Source organism: Cimex lectularius, unplaced genomic scaffold (genome assembly GCF_000648675.2).
Source record: "Cimex lectularius strain Harlan isolate CLEC.00 unplaced genomic scaffold, Clec_2.1 scaffold57, whole genome shotgun sequence".
NCBI lineage: Eukaryota > Metazoa > Arthropoda > Insecta > Hemiptera > Cimicidae > Cimex > Cimex lectularius.
In genome coordinates this window covers 1,837,330-1,853,308 of record NW_019392642.1, presented here as the reverse complement: position 1 = coordinate 1,853,308, position 15,979 = coordinate 1,837,330, and the positions used below count along the sequence as shown (strand labels likewise).

Genomic DNA, 15,979 nt, shown 5'->3' with positions numbered 1-15,979 from the left:
TTCCCAATAATTCATTAATCATTAAAGTTCAAATTATTTCTTTTGAATTTGGCTCGAATTTACATATCTATTGATTCCCTTCTGTCTAATATAAATTTTTTTTTCTTCCGGATTTTGTACATAAAGATAAGTAACTCTAATGTTGGGGGCCGCGGTAGCCGAGTGTTTAAGGCGTCAGACTCTCGGCTAGTAGATCCCGCGGTCGTGGGTTCGATCCCCACTGTCGCCTCTGGACTTTTTCTGACGCCTAAGGGGACCGGTGACCGCAATTGAAAGCAATTGACACGGCACTCATCAATGGAAGGGGCGGGATAGGATCCCAGCGACCCTGAATTTGATCCCAACCCCCTTCAAAAATTAGTTTCTTTGATGGAAGAACACCGGTACAACGGGGTTTTTTTCTACAACAAGTTCACATTTGTGTTGCGAGCCCTCCATACAAAATATGGAACCAGGGATAAAGTACAATAAGCTGTACAGCTCAGCTGCAGTGCTCAAGAGGGAACTCCTCCAGTCCTCCATATTGATAACCCTCTCATTCACCTAATTAGAAATGGACTGGCTAATTTAAAAACCCTTTAACTTACTACTTATACTATAAGTATCTAATTTGAAATATTTGAATGCGAGGGATCCGCACTAGATTTTATTCTTTCAAAGGGATCCACTGGCTGAAAAGTTTCAGAAGCCTTGTTTTGGAGCGTCCGATAATGGAAAATTCTATAAACTGAAACGTTGGCAATTTTTCTTGAAGTATATTATTAGGAACATTATTGTTAAATGATATCTGTTATGTCGATTTTCTATGATTGGAAAACAGCATATTTGCAGGTTGACCTAAGAAACCTAATGTAGAAGTACAAATTTTTAAAAATAACAACGAATAATTCCAGAATATATATTCCAAATATTTTTAGAAGTCCGTGTCAGACCTTTATATTTAACCTGCAGCAATTAAATTACGACCTCCAATAGCTGGAGAGTGAACGTTGGTCAGACCAAATCCAAAATTCTAAGACACTATAAAAAGAAAAAAGGAGTTTTTGCGATTTTTTATTAAGTTAAAGTTAGGAAATAAGTTTTGCTCAGGACAAAAAGTTGAATTACTGTATTAACCCCATTCCCCCTTTTTCAGAGCCGTCACCAATTTTTTCTTATCTAGCGTAAAATTTTTGCATTTTGGTTCGATGTACAATACCAAAATCCTGCATTATTTTCCGGACAACCCAATAATTAAAGAAAAGGGTACACTATTAGAAAGTTTATTAAGCGAAATTTGAAATTTGCCAAGCACTACCGTAAATTTTTCCAGTGAGGTTCCAAATTTAGTTTTTTTAACTTAAAACCATCAGTTCGTGTAAGATTTGGTTTTGCGATTATCTAAAAATTAAATGCAAAGTTCTAAAAGGGTGCCGTCGTAAAGGGAATTTTAACAATCTTTTCAACGCTTTTTTATTTTCCCAAAAGTGAATAGTTCAACAGCTTCGAGTAGATTTGTGATAAAATCCGTAGATAGTTGGAAAAAAGCCAACGTAAAATGTTGAATATCTGTGAAAAGGTCGAGAACCGAATCATGGTTTATACAAATTATTTTTGTTACGTTTGGGGTGTTGAAGCTCCTGAAGAACTTTGCTGTTCTTGTAGACCCCCGTATATTACAATTCTCAGTTGTTCACTTTCCGAAAGTCGCACCACACCTATCTTATCTTTTTATCTTAGTCATGTTTAGGCGGCCGGAAGACGGATAGGAGGGATCAGTCAAAGAGGTCCCATACGACCTTACTCAGCGATAAAAATAACAACTTGGACCCAATGTAGGGTGAAACTTGTAGTTTTGTCGTTTCTAGTAACAATGTTGATATGTCAGACACGTTTCGAATTTAACGTTATTCAACTTTAGGTTCGTGCCTCACCTTGTTTATATTCTTGACCCACTACTCACGATTGTTGAAATAGCAAAGATAAGAAGAACTAAATGGTCGGAAGCGACCGAACTCTAAATACCATTATGCCCTGCTTGCACGACTTGGTCCTTCTACTGAACTTTAAGATAATTTCGAGCGAATACACTTGCTTTTCACAAAAAACTTCAACAATTCGACCAACTTAAGCCTCTCCTGAAAGAATCAACAACTTGAAAACTTCAAATCTTTTCAATTTCCAAGCTTGAAAAGACTTTTGGTAAGTTACCAATGACAATTGCAAATTTGAGCATTCACCTGTTTTCACAGAAATATTGATCTCAATAATTCATGGACAAGGACATTGTTCTTTTACGGCAGTATCAAAATAAATTGGATACCGCAATAACAAAATACCTGGAAGTCTTTTCATAAACATAAGCATTTGCCAGCATCTCTTGGAGTCTCTCATGAATCTCATCATGCTGCAACTGCGGCTGTAGTTTGATGGACGGTGAGAGCTTTGTTTTGCTTTCCCGTATACTCGTCTTCCTAAAAAGGACAATGAGGATCTTTAACGTCCGCACCTAGCCTATTCGGCCTTATCGGACGTTTTGATTCTCAAGATGAGAGCTAACGTACCTCCACATACGACAGAATGGTGTTAATGCCGCAGCATTGGTGTAAAGGCAGCTCAGCCCGACGGCCCAAGAAAACCTCGCTCCCCGCTTGCCCATGCCGAGTGGTCGGGTCTGCATTGAGTATCAGACCGTATGCCGCGCGCCAAGGGCTACCTAAGCCGAAATACATCAGCCTGGTCTCCCGCGCACCATAGAGAAGGCCACTCTTTCTCCCAGAGTATTGGGGCTTCTCCAGCGTAGAAAGTAACGGATCCGCTCCGGCCGCGGTTTTGTTTAAAATGGAATTGCTAACAACACCCTAGAGGAGTACCGCCTACGGTAAAAGCCTCCAATCGAGCTCAGCCTCCACCTACGTGCAAAGCATACTCGAATAGGAGCAACCGATTCACTACCCATTCCCATCCGCCACTACTCACGCTTCCGAGGGACTTTTCAGCGTTATCATAGCGTCCTCAACGCTTATACGCTGCCATCCGATCCGCCCGGCATATCCCGTGAGGCCGGTAGTATAACGATGGTTAAGTGTCGTGCGAAGGTCACAGATAGAAGACAGCCTCTTCTCTAAATACCCGCCAGGGGTCTCGCCACGGCCAACTACCAGTCCGTTCCCATTGCAACATGGGGTGAACCTTGGTTACCCGGTAGTACAGATGGTTATGCACCCTCCCCCGTCTATGCAGAAAGGATCTGGTATCCTAAATATTGTGTGCCTCTGATAAGGCACCCGCCACCTCTTGCTGACCCAAGTACAGCTTGGGTTTTTGCGAGGTTGCCACGCACTCAGGGCTACACCATTATTTTGCGCCGGACACCCCCCTTGTAGACAAGAGTTGGGAGGGGTCACAGGGAACAATGAAGGAACCTGGAGTGAGAGAGGGACGTGGATGAGGACACGAGGTACACCTTTCTTTGGCCCCGAACCTTAACTACATTGTACCACCCGTCGTCGTCGTAGTTGCACATGACGGTGAGGGCTGACACAAGAGTGTACAAATAATTGTTAACTGATTTATCATTGAATTGATCGTAAATTGGTTCCCTCATTGGATCCATCTACTCTCGCTGGGTTATATGTCGCTTACACGCTATGTTCAGCGAGGATCTGTCTGTTTCGTTCTTCCGGTAGGTTCATATATACATGAAGTGTTCGGCGATACCCATTAGACCAGATATGTATAACCCAGCCCCTGCATGCCAGTTAGAAACATAAATACACTGCTAAGTTTTCAGAACCTAACGCCATTTGAATAGTTGAAAGGAAGAGGAACTAAACAAGATAATTTTTTGAAAAAAGTTTGTTGTACCCTTTGGAAACTTGGGCAACTCATAATTAGGTTTTCCATTGCTTCTTCTTCCCCGCACTCACCGCATATCGGGCTATCTTTTAGTCCTATTTTGCATTGGTACTTTTTATTTAGTGCATGGTCAGAACGTAATCTGCAGATGGTTTTGCATAGCCTTTTTGGCATTGTTCGTCCTACATACCACGGTAATGATGATCTCGTCATGCCACAAGTCACACATTAATGTCACAAATACATTGGACAGACTAGATATTCTGGTTAGAAGAAAGTTAAAAGATCGATTAAGTGAACATTTGATTCATTTAGGGACAACACGGGAAATACTGGATAAATTAAAAATATACAAACAAATCACACTCAGCATGAAAAACTTAAATATATCCAAATGTACATAAACACAGTACTTTCACATCACAAAAAACACTACAAGCGTTCTAATGATAAAAAAGCGAAACAAACACATCAAAAAAGACCATAAACTAATCACATGCAAAGAAAAACGTAAAGTAACCACATCACTACTGACCAATGAAAGACCGGACCTCACCTCCTACCATAATGACCACAGCGACAACGACGGACCCCAAGGCGAATAAGTGTCTATACCCAGATAACAAATGCTATTTCCTCACTGAAAATGGCGTGAAGTTGAAATACGTTTAACTTAAACGTCAATCGACGAAAGGAAACGAACTTGGTAGTATGGCCAGTGTCGATCGGTGTCAGTTTGACATATGCTGGGCAACGGCAAACTATCAAACTGATTCAGCAGTAATAATTCTTATGCAACCGTTGCTACAATGTAAATGTTTTAGTATATTGACTCTAACCATTTATATATTTCAATAATGTATTTCAAAATCGGTTAGGCTTCGTGGTCCGATTGACCAAATAAATTATTTTCAATTAATTAATCTTTAAGTAAGGTATTGGTTGAGATAAAAAAGTCAGTGTGGCAATTTCATTTGTCGCTGAGAATCAAATAGATTACACGACATTTGGAAAGTGGCAAAATGGAGGGAAAATTCAAAAGTTGAGGTTGACATGGGAAGTTGGTGTCAGAGTGGATCGAAGATTTAGCCGAAGGTCGTGGGTTCGAATTCCGCTCGTGACACTGACTTTTTTATCTCAACCCCTTACTTAAAGTATTTCGAAATGTATTTTTTTTAAACTGCATGTTGATTGTTGATTTAAATTTAGGCATAGGAAGGGGTCGTTGTTCGCGTCAATCACGGTCATAATGGATGGCTAGATCATATGCCATTTGGCAAAAGTCCCAGAAAAAGCAAAATCGGTCCCGACTAAAAGCTCTTGCCGATATTAGCCGGAAACCTACGACGTTTTTAACCTGTTTCCGATTTAAAGTTACGATCGGCCCCGCCATAGAAGATACTTTGGAAAACGAAAATGAGAAGAAAAGAAGAACAATGGCCCTTAATGGTCAATTAATGCAAATGGTGCGTCCATTTCGCCGGCGGTCCACAGTTTTTCATAAAATAAAAAACCAGTACTTGCGCTGGGACAAGGCCGGCTATTTACGACCTGATGCCTCTAGGTGTGTAAACAGAGAAAAATTCCTCTTCACAGTAAAACAGGAGCATGACGATTTGTCGTGAAAATTGGTTGCTATAATAAATTGTATTTGTCCTAGCAACACGGAGTGATTTGTAGCGGGAGAGGCCGGCCGGTATACTCTGACCCTCTTCCAAATGTTTTCCCACTGGAGAAATTTTAGTAGATGTACTAAGAGTTCAGACACTTCCATGCTTTTAAAACAAAATTTTTACCATTTCTAAGTTTCCCTTCAAACCATCTCGGAATGAAGAGCGCATGGAATGCAATGTTGCAAATCGATCAAAATAATTTGTAAGATATGAGTGGTGTTTAGTGACTGTTAGTCAATGATTATTCCGAGATCGTGAGATGCGATTTGATGTGACGTAGGTTTTAGAAAAATATTTTATTTTTCGTGCCAACGTTTCGATCTTTATTGAGATCATCCTCAGGGCCGGGGATTTATAAACATGTTAAAATTATACCAATATTTGTAGGATTTAGGGAAAAAAACGAATTTATACAATGCTAGAAATTTTAGATTCAATCGAAGTTAATTTAGAAATTGTGAGATGCGGTCTGGTGTGATGTAGGTTTCAGAAAAACATTTTCTTTATCGTGCCAACGTTTCGATCTTTATGGAGATCATCTTCAGGGCCTGGGATTGGGAATTACATTTTGGATGTGGAAAAGTGAATTGTGCAAAAAAAAAAATATATATATATATTTTATATATTCAATCAAAGTATTTCTACACACTCAAAGTGTTTGTCTTCTGTGTAATGGTATGGTATGGTATGGTAGAAAAGGATACTAGGAAGCGGGGTTGGCTTATTGTACCTTCCCAGTTCCCTAGTTTAGTCAATAGACTCAATCCTTCTTCTCAGAAGCATCAAGTCATTGACTGTTATTGCTGCAATTTGGTTCCCTGTGTCTTTTTCGTACGCTAGGTTAAACCTTCATTGAGCTGTTGCTTCGCATTCGAAGATGATATGAGTGGCTGTTTCCTCCTCCTCATTACATAATCTGCAAATGGGGTCATCGCTGTATATACCCATGTTGTGTAGATGTTTTCTCAGATACCAGTGACCGGTTGGTAGTCCCACCACTCCTCTGAGTTTTGCCCTCTCCAATTGCAGCAGTGTTTTTGCCAATTTTGGTGAGGGTTGTTTCAGCATAAGTTTACTATGTCTAGCACCGCTAGAGTTTATCCACTTCTCTCTTTGTTTTGTTTGGATCCATTCTGCGATGGAGGATTCTATGTTTGTTTTTGTTATCCCAAGGATAGGTTCGGGGCCTATGTATGGTCTTGCAGATCCTCTTCTGGCCAGTTTGTCCGCCTCTTCGTTACCCAGAATTCCCCTGTTCCCTGGCACCCAAGATATCATCAGGTTGTTGTGTTCTCCCAGGTTTTGGAGATTTTGGATACATTCACTGACTAGTTTTGATGTAATTCTTTTACATGCCAATGCTTTAATAGCTGCTTGACTATCTGATCTTATGAGGATTTTTTTGTCAGTGTAACCTCTTTTGAGATTTTCCAGGACACAAGCTGTTGATGGCATGTATTTCTGCTTGAAAGACCGAAGTATACTTCCCTAATGAGTTTGATTGCTCATATTTTGGGCTTGTACAGAAAACGCCTGATCCGGTTCCTTCGTTTGTTTTGGAGCCATCCGTATACCATGTCATTGTATCTGGTGCTTTCCTGTGTTCTTCCTCTCCTTTATAGTCTGTTGAGACTTTATAGGAAGTTGTGAAGATTGTTTCCGGGATCATGTAATCAGTCCCCATTTCCAAAAATGGGTGTCTGATTTTATTGATTATGGTTGTATGCCCGAATTGTTTGGTTCCTTTCCAATTTAATTGTTTTTGGAGCCTAAATGAGCTTTTCCTAGCCTCTCCTTGTATGAATATTTCAAGTGGAGGTAGGTTTCTTCTGTGTAATTGTGCCATTCTTGCGTGTCGTGTCGAGAGTGCCAGTGAGATTTTGCTATTTTGTGTTTATGTACGTTGGATTTTGAAAAGGCTGGGGAAGGATGTCAGTATAGAAAAGACATTTTTGTATAAGGCGTCGGCTTCTTTGAGGTGAAAAGAGCCGACGAAGGGAAAAAATGTGTTGGTAATGGTTCGGTCAGATTATCCTTTCAGGATTATATAGAAAGTGATAAAATAGGAAAAGGAAAGCTAAATTGTTGGGCAATTAGACTATGTGAAAAATATTTGATGTGTGGAATGTAATGTGATGATACATAGTCTAATTTCCCAACAATTTAGCTTTCCTTTTCCTATTTTATCACTTTCTATATAATCCCGAAAGGATAATCGGACCGAACCATTACCAACACATTTTTTCCCTTCGTCCGCTCTTTTCACTTTAAAGAAGCCGACGCCTTATACAAAAATGTCTTTTCTATACCGACATCCTTCCCCACCCTTTTCAAAATCCAACATATATAAACACAAAATAGCAAAATCTCACTGGCACTCTCGACACGACACGCAAGAATAGCACAGTTACACAGAAGACAAACACTTTGAGTGAGTAGAAATACTTTCATTGAATATAAAAAAAAATTTTGCATTGTATAAATTCACTTTTCCACATCCAAAATGTAATTGTTATATGTAAAGAATGTTTGTAAATCCCAGGCCCTGAAGATGATCTCAATAAAGATCGAAACGTTGGCACGATAAAGAAAATGGTTTTCTAAAACCTACGTCACTCCAGACCGCATCTCACTATCTACAAAATAATAATTTGTAAGGTAAAAGCATACCTCCAAGGTTGGATAGCTTACGATTTAAAGCAGTATCTATACTTTCAACTTGCAAAAAACATTAACTAAACAATAAATTTTGACTGGCTTTTAACAAAAAACATCGTTAACTTTTACTGTGTAGTATGAAAATTAATAATGTAACGTTCATTATAAAATTGATTATTAGTTAACCAAGTGTTATCGTAAGTTTTGAACCCGGTACAACAGTGATATATTGAACAAGTCAAGGAACTCGAACTCCCACAATTTGGAAACGGGAAAGTAATGAAGTGAGACTGCAGTGAAGGAGTGAGTTAGCAACTTGGTAAAGTTAGTACGATAGTGATTTGACAAATTATAGGGAACGAAGTATAGCCCCATAGTGCCACCATAAATAGTTTAACATTGAGCCATTACAATTATTCAATCAATGGGGTAGCAAATAGGTTGTTCGCCCTTTAGCAAATCGATTAATTGAACGAATAATGAACTAACACGAAAAATAAAACAGATTTAATAATAATGAAAGATTACATGTGATATGACTATAATGTTAATAATACACATACAAAAACAATTGTTTTAATTTATTAATTACATGCTTGATTAAAAGGTGTTATCAACACTTCGGGATTGATCTCGCCACGTTTCGGCCACGGCATAGGTATAAATCGTTTATATAAATTATCGTGGTACCGGTGTTTTTGAAAAAATCCCATTTGTGAACCCGAAACCCGTCCATCATGAGTCACCGCACATTGCTCCAAAAGTGTCATAAAATGGCAAAAACTTTCTTCAAATATGTTCATTAAAAAGCATTCTTATGTTTATAAAAGGTGTCCGGAGAAGACTAGTATTTTGTATAGCTTATTACGTAACACTTTGTAAACATAGTGTTATTGTGTGGTGATTATTAGTGACCGTTAATCAATGATTATTCCGAAATCGTGAGATGCGGTCTGGCGTGATGTAGGTTTCAGAAAAACATTTCCTTTATCGTGCCTTTCGATCTTTATTGAGCTCATCTCCAGGGCCTGAGATGTACAAACATTGTTTACATTTAAAAAATACATGTAGGATGTGGAAAAAAGTTAATTCATATAATGCAAAATATTTCTTTTAAAATATTGAATGAAAGTATTTCTGCTCACTCAAAGTGTTTGTCTTCTGTGTGATAGTGCCATTCTCATGTTTTATTTAAAAAAAAATTTCACTAAATATTTTTGATTATAATTTGTTAGTTTCTTGGCAGTGAATGACTTTAAATAATTGAAGACGATATGAAAAAAGCAAATATTTCTTACCAATAATAAAGGAATATTTAAAAAACGGAAAATGAGAAGAGATAATATCACATATTGTTGGTACAGAATTTCATAAAAATGTTTGGGAGAATTTCAGGATGATTTTAGCACTATAGTACAGAACATCAAACATTTTTCAAAGGTATTTCATCAGGTTACATTTTCTTTATAGTGCCAATGTTTCGATCTTTATTGAGATCATCTTCAAGGCCTGGGATTTGTATACGTTATTTAAATTATACAAATACATGTAGGGTGTGAAAAAGAAAAAAATGAATTTATGCAACGCTAGAAATATGTGGTGATTAGTGACCGTTAATCGATATTTATTTAGAAATCGTGAGATGCGGTCTGGTGTGATGTAGGTTTCAGAGAAACATTTTCTTTAATGTGCCAACGTTTCGATCTTTATTGAGATCATCTTCAGGGCCTGGGATTTACAAACATTGTTTACATTTAACAAAGACATGTAGGATGTGGAAAAAAGTGAATTTATACAAAGCAAAATTTTTTATATATGTTCAATCGAAGTATTTCTACTCACTTAAAGTGTTTGTCTTCTGTGTGATTGTGCTATTCTTACGTGTCGTGTTGAGAGTGCCAGTGAGATCGTTGGCACGATAAAGAAAATGTTTTTCTGAAACCTACATCACCCCAGACTGCATCTCTCGATTTCAGAATAATTAAATAAATAGTGTTATTGTGTAACAAATTATGAATTATTTGTATAAATATTATCGTATTAATTAGAATGGGAATACCTAAAAATCAAAGCAACACATATCTTGTCTTCTTTGGACGCTCAGAATGCTCCCCCAAAAAAAGTTCAAGAAACGCGAATGAGATGACAAAATCAGTATTTTTCATTTTTTTATAACATTAGATCAAGCAATGCAGTAAATTTCCCACCAGTTCCTTCTGTATATCGCGTTATCGTTGAATTGTACTATGGTACAATGCTTCTAAAATTTCTCTCTTTTTACTATCAAGTTCTTCATCTAATATAGTAGGGCTATGTGTGCCAGCGACATGTTTACTATCTTTTATATTGGACGATAGTACCGTTTTATCGTGTTTGCATCTACTGTCATTCTCCTGATTTATAATCGGGTTAGACAATTTCTTTTTGTTCTATGTATTGTTCGTTGAATTCTATACATTCTATGATGACATTATTTATATCTTATATTTATTTATATTTTATATCATTTTTATTGACGGGTAACTTTGTGATATTGTATTTTTAATTCTAAACCCCATTAAGGTGTTTTCTGTACCTTACGTTTCGAGCGTTTTTGTTACAATTTCGGTTAAATGAAAAAAGTAGAGTTTTTAAATTTTATTTCGGTAATAAAAATTCATGGAGTGTATTTTTAAGTTTAAGATGCGTTCGTAAATAATTTTGTTTTTTTACATCATTCTTTTTTAAAAATTGGAAGTGGGTTGCGTTTAATTTTGACATGTAGTTTTTGTTGTTGTATAATAAACAACCTAATAAGAATATACTTATATAGAAAAGCGGGAATTATAACAGAAATAACAATTGTAATAATAAATACTGCAAGAAATTAATTATAAATAAGTGATTAGAGATAAAAAATAAAAAAATAAAAATAAAAAATGAAATAATTAGAATAATATCTTAATATTATTAAATTATTATAAAACATAATAATAATTAGAATAATTAGTTTAATTATTTGGACGTTTGATATTATTTATATACATTTTTAAAATGGGAGGTAGATCAAAATCTGTTATATTATTAATGCATTTATCACCATGTTCAATTTTACATTTTTTAATTTCAAATTCCTCCAACCAATCTAGTTCTCTTCCTTTGTCGAAACTATGTAACACTGTTGTATTTAAATTTGAATTGAAATTATGTTTTGTTTCTTTTAGATGGTCCTTGAATTCAGAAAATTTGTTCGACTTAGGCAAATCTTCTTTTACTCTCGTTTTTATTTCTCTACCGCTTTGACCTATATATTTAATATTAAAGTCATTACAATTGAGTTGGTAAACCCCGCTTTTTATTAAGTTTTCTACCTTGTCTTTAGACTTTAAAAGGATGTTTTTTAGAGACTTTTTCCGATAATTCACCAATGTATGGCAAACAACGGAAACCTAATGATTCATTTATGGTGGGGTGGCTGGTCCTATTGTTGATTCTTTTAAAGTTAATTGTTTTATTCTTTTAACTAGAAACCTATCAATAAATATTTCTAGATACCCGTTGTTTTTTGCTATGGTTTTAATAGTATCTAATTCTTTTTTATAGTTAACAGGAGTTAATGGAAGTCTTAACGTACGGTCTATGAGCCAAATGAAACCTGCAGCCTTTTGAGACCGTAGGTGGGAGGAATCCGCTGAAATCATAGTGGCTGTAGTTGTGGGTTTTCTATATACATCTATTTCTATTAGGTTGTTTATTACGGACAATTTTTGGTCTAAAAAGTTCAAACAAGCATCTTTGTTAATTTCCAACATTGGAGGAGCTAAAGGGCTCGAAATCCGGATTGTTGCGAAACAACTTAATGTGAGTAGGAACCATCTTTTTTAAAAAGGATTGAACTCCACACTCACCCCATCATTTATAATTTCTGGTAAAACTATGTCTATCTCGTTATGATCATAACGACCGTGTCTAATTTTGTTAAATTAAAATCGGACCTGTAGTTATTTCGAAATTACCTCTTACATACAAACAAAACTTTCTTTATTATATTTGTGTAGGTATATATACAAATAATATCGTCTATGGATTTATATAATATTACCGCTATGATGTTAATCTCTTTTATTGGCATTCTGATGATTATGATTACACCACTGACTTTTACTGACAGAGTGCCTCAAACAATCATAACGAAGAGTGTTCATGAAAAATCGTTGTTTCAAATGTTGAGCCCTAAGAATAATTATATTAATCCATATATGATTAGCGGTTATAATTCAACTTATTAATTATTTCAATTAATTATTCTTTTTATCCAAGGTCTTTCTTTAAATGAAAAAGTTAGTGTCACCAACTGGATTCGAACCCACGACCTTCGTCTCGATATACGCTGCCCGCTGCTCTAATCACTTGAGCTGTCGTGAGCACAAGTGGTTAGAGCTGCGGCGTATGGAACTAAAGTTTTCATTTCAATCAAGACTTTAAATAAAAAGAATACTTGAGAATTATTTATATAGATGTTCAATTTTATTGTTTTAATTTTCCAATTACCACCTAAATTATAAAACTGTGATAGATACAGCAAATGAATTAATTTTTCTCGGTAAACGAATATGAGGTAAGGATAGAATTATGATGTTTACAGCTAAATATTTATCGAAAAAACAAAACAAAAGATTAATCATTTAGCGTATGGTCAACAGTGTTTTACTAAACTTATGCCATGGGTTAATTGAATTAATTATATTATTAATATATCATTTGGAAAGTATCGAATTGTCGTAAAATTTTATGTAATTGCTGCTTTCGTAAAGAAAATCGACTGGTTGTTACAAGATTTTTTCTTCAATTACATCTATTGTAAATCGATATGTAGTTCAGTTAAAGGCAGCGATTTTTTCCAAAATGTTACCACTCAGTGATGATTGGTGAGTAAAAGCGAGCTCGGATGGTCGATTAAACGGTTGATTTGGAAGCGGCCCGGCTTCCCCTTGGCAGAAAAAAAGTCTCTTTAACCTGGAAATTTTCGGTTCGGCTGTCATAGTCGTAAATTTGCACAGATCCAGAGGGCGACCATTCCTCCATTTCCTCTCCGTTCCAATTTATGTGCCATTAGGTATTTATAGGGCAAATTTCCCGGGAACGCTACCTACCTCCTCTAAATCTACTCAACTTCGGCATAAATTTTTGAAAAGTAACCCAATGAGCGTAGTCACCCATGACAATATCTGCGTCTCGATGAATGACTATTTCACCCATCGGGAGAAAGGAAATTCGGTATTAGCAATCAAAAGCAATTGTTAAAAAGAAGAACTTTTATTCTGGGTCTTGGGCCTCTTTGAATATCAAAACAGGTTCGATGCAATTTCTTTTACTCCAGTACATGCTGCCTCAGCTTGGCAGACGGTTCATTCCATTGACATTCTGTAAGTTTCAGCAATCCTCGATCCATTCATTGAATTGGCCTGGTTGATCTAATTCGCCATATTTGTATTTGCGATATATGTTATTGCCAAATTTAACAAGTAGGAAAATCTCTTTATTTTCAAAAAATGCATGCAGCTTACAAAATAGCGCTTTAACCTCTGGTCATTCTAATGATTTTTCTGATGTAGAACTCTTATAAATCTATTTTTATTATACTTGATTTTTTATTTATTTTTAATACATTTAATGTAAAAATACTACTATGGCTTTAATTCTACTGGTTTTTGACATGAATTAATTTTAGAATAATTGTGTTTAGGGGACCGCGGTAGCCGAATGGTTAGCTTGAGAGACTCTCACGCCGCGGTCGTGGGTTCGATTCCCACCGTCGCCTCTGGCCCTTTTTTCCCGATAACCCCCAATTTGAACACACAGGAATTCGTACCATGGCTAATATGCAAGATCATAAGGCAAAAAAAAATTGTGTTCAGTTTATTGCCGTTGTGTTTAATAACCTACCTGTTAATGCTTGTTCAGAAGATTTATATTTGTTAATGTTTATCCTAATAAGACATTAACTGGTATTACCACACTAAAAGAAAAAGAATATAACTACATTTAAGTTGTCATTTAATTGGGTAGACCAAAAAACTTTATTTGTATATGTATGCATCAATAAGACAAAACAATTTAAAAAAAATAACACTAACATAAAATTATATTAGGACTAGGAAGATAGGGAAAATAAAACAACTTACGAAATCATATTCCCGTCATCGGCACCATTTTCCATCGTGATCTGTAATTAAACAAAAAACAAAAATCGAATGAATTATTTTCTTTAAATTGAGTCAATAGGACATCCCACCAAATTGAGCATGACAACAAAACAACATGAACATATTTTTTAAGGGCCTTTCTTGATGTGACAGGTTTTACCCCAACTTCACCTCCCAATTTTTCTGACGACACAGCTTTCATCCCGATACCAAAAATGCTTCATGTCTTAAAAATAGCCGACTGGAGCAAACTCTAGTGTATAAAGCTTAATAAGAGCAAAAATCATTCACCCTCTGAAAACTCCTTATAAAATATTCCTCAATAATACCCCATCCCAAAAACAGACTGCCTCCACTACCTGGGGTTCCATCTAGGCTCAAGACTAAACTGGAACCAACACACCCGACAAAAACGACAAGCACTAAACTAACGTTTCGGGCTACTCTACAGATTACTGTCACGCAAATCTAACGTTTCAACGCAAAACAAACCGACAATCTACAAGATGATACGAACTGGAATCGTGGAGCATCGCCAAACCTTCCAACATCCAAAGAAGTCCTTCCAATCCAAATTCCTCAGAGTCATAGTAAATGCTCCTTACTATGCCTCCAACAACACCATTTACAACGATCTCAAAATCCTTTTCGTCCAAAAACTAAATTCCAAAACATTTTCCACTTTCCACACTAAACTCTCCTCTCAACCCAGCCGAACTGCCCCATTGTTTCTAATCGAAACCACCTCTATAATCCCACCAGGCGACAGAAGAGGACATGGCCTCGCTACCTACTGCTCGAGGATTAGTCCTCGCGTATAGCTGGGAGAAAAACAATGGTTGGTAACTTCCCTTGCGACACATGATCCATGTCAATTGAAAATTTAATGAATTACACGTTGTAATAAATATATTTAAAAAAAGAATAAATCAAAAATTTTTGAGCTGATGCATCCGTTTTACAGATATATGAACTACGACACGTACATTTGATATGTACATCAATGCATTTAAATATATCGCCCTTCCCTGGCCCCAACTAAGCGTGGAGAGTACACATTTTTAAAATGTTTATTTGATGGATTCAGCCTTATTTTTTCCCTTTCAGGAGCTTTTACTCGACATTCGTGTATATTGATAACTTATACATTTCGTCCCATACATGTTTTATATGTTATTTATATGTATTAAAAACAACTTTATTTTTTATTCTTAGGAGGGAGTATTAGGATTACGGAGATTTCGCTTAAATGTAACGATGAACTAGATTATCGACCTGCTGGATACAAGAAGTCTTTTCAGAGGATCTTCGGAANACCGTAATGAAGTTTTCTCTGTTTTGACCTCTTCCGAAGATTTCGCTTAAAGTTAGTGCGAATGGTAACGCCAAATTTATTCAAATGCGCATGTGCATATTTGATGGATTAACTGAATAGCGTCCTACGTTATTTGTCTTAGAATAGCGTGCCGGTTAACGGGTGACTGTAAAGTGAACAAAGTAGTTTTTTTGTTTGAAATATTGTCCTAGATAATATTACATAGATGTAGAAATATATATTAAAATCGTTTTACAAGTAATATTTTACAATTGTACAAGTTTTCATGAATTATCTAGAAATTCAGCTTC

General features: G+C 36.2%; 1 long non-coding RNA gene across 1 annotated transcript in view; it reads right to left on the bottom strand.

The window, feature by feature from the left end:
• The window catches only part of LOC106662026, a 305,248-nt gene that overhangs the window by 115,705 nt on the left and 173,564 nt on the right, over positions 1-15,979 (bottom strand). Inside the window, exon 3 of the long non-coding RNA XR_002910887.1 lies at positions 14,333-14,373. This is a non-coding gene — a long non-coding RNA (uncharacterized LOC106662026). The remainder of the gene's footprint in view (positions 1-14,332; positions 14,374-15,979) is intronic.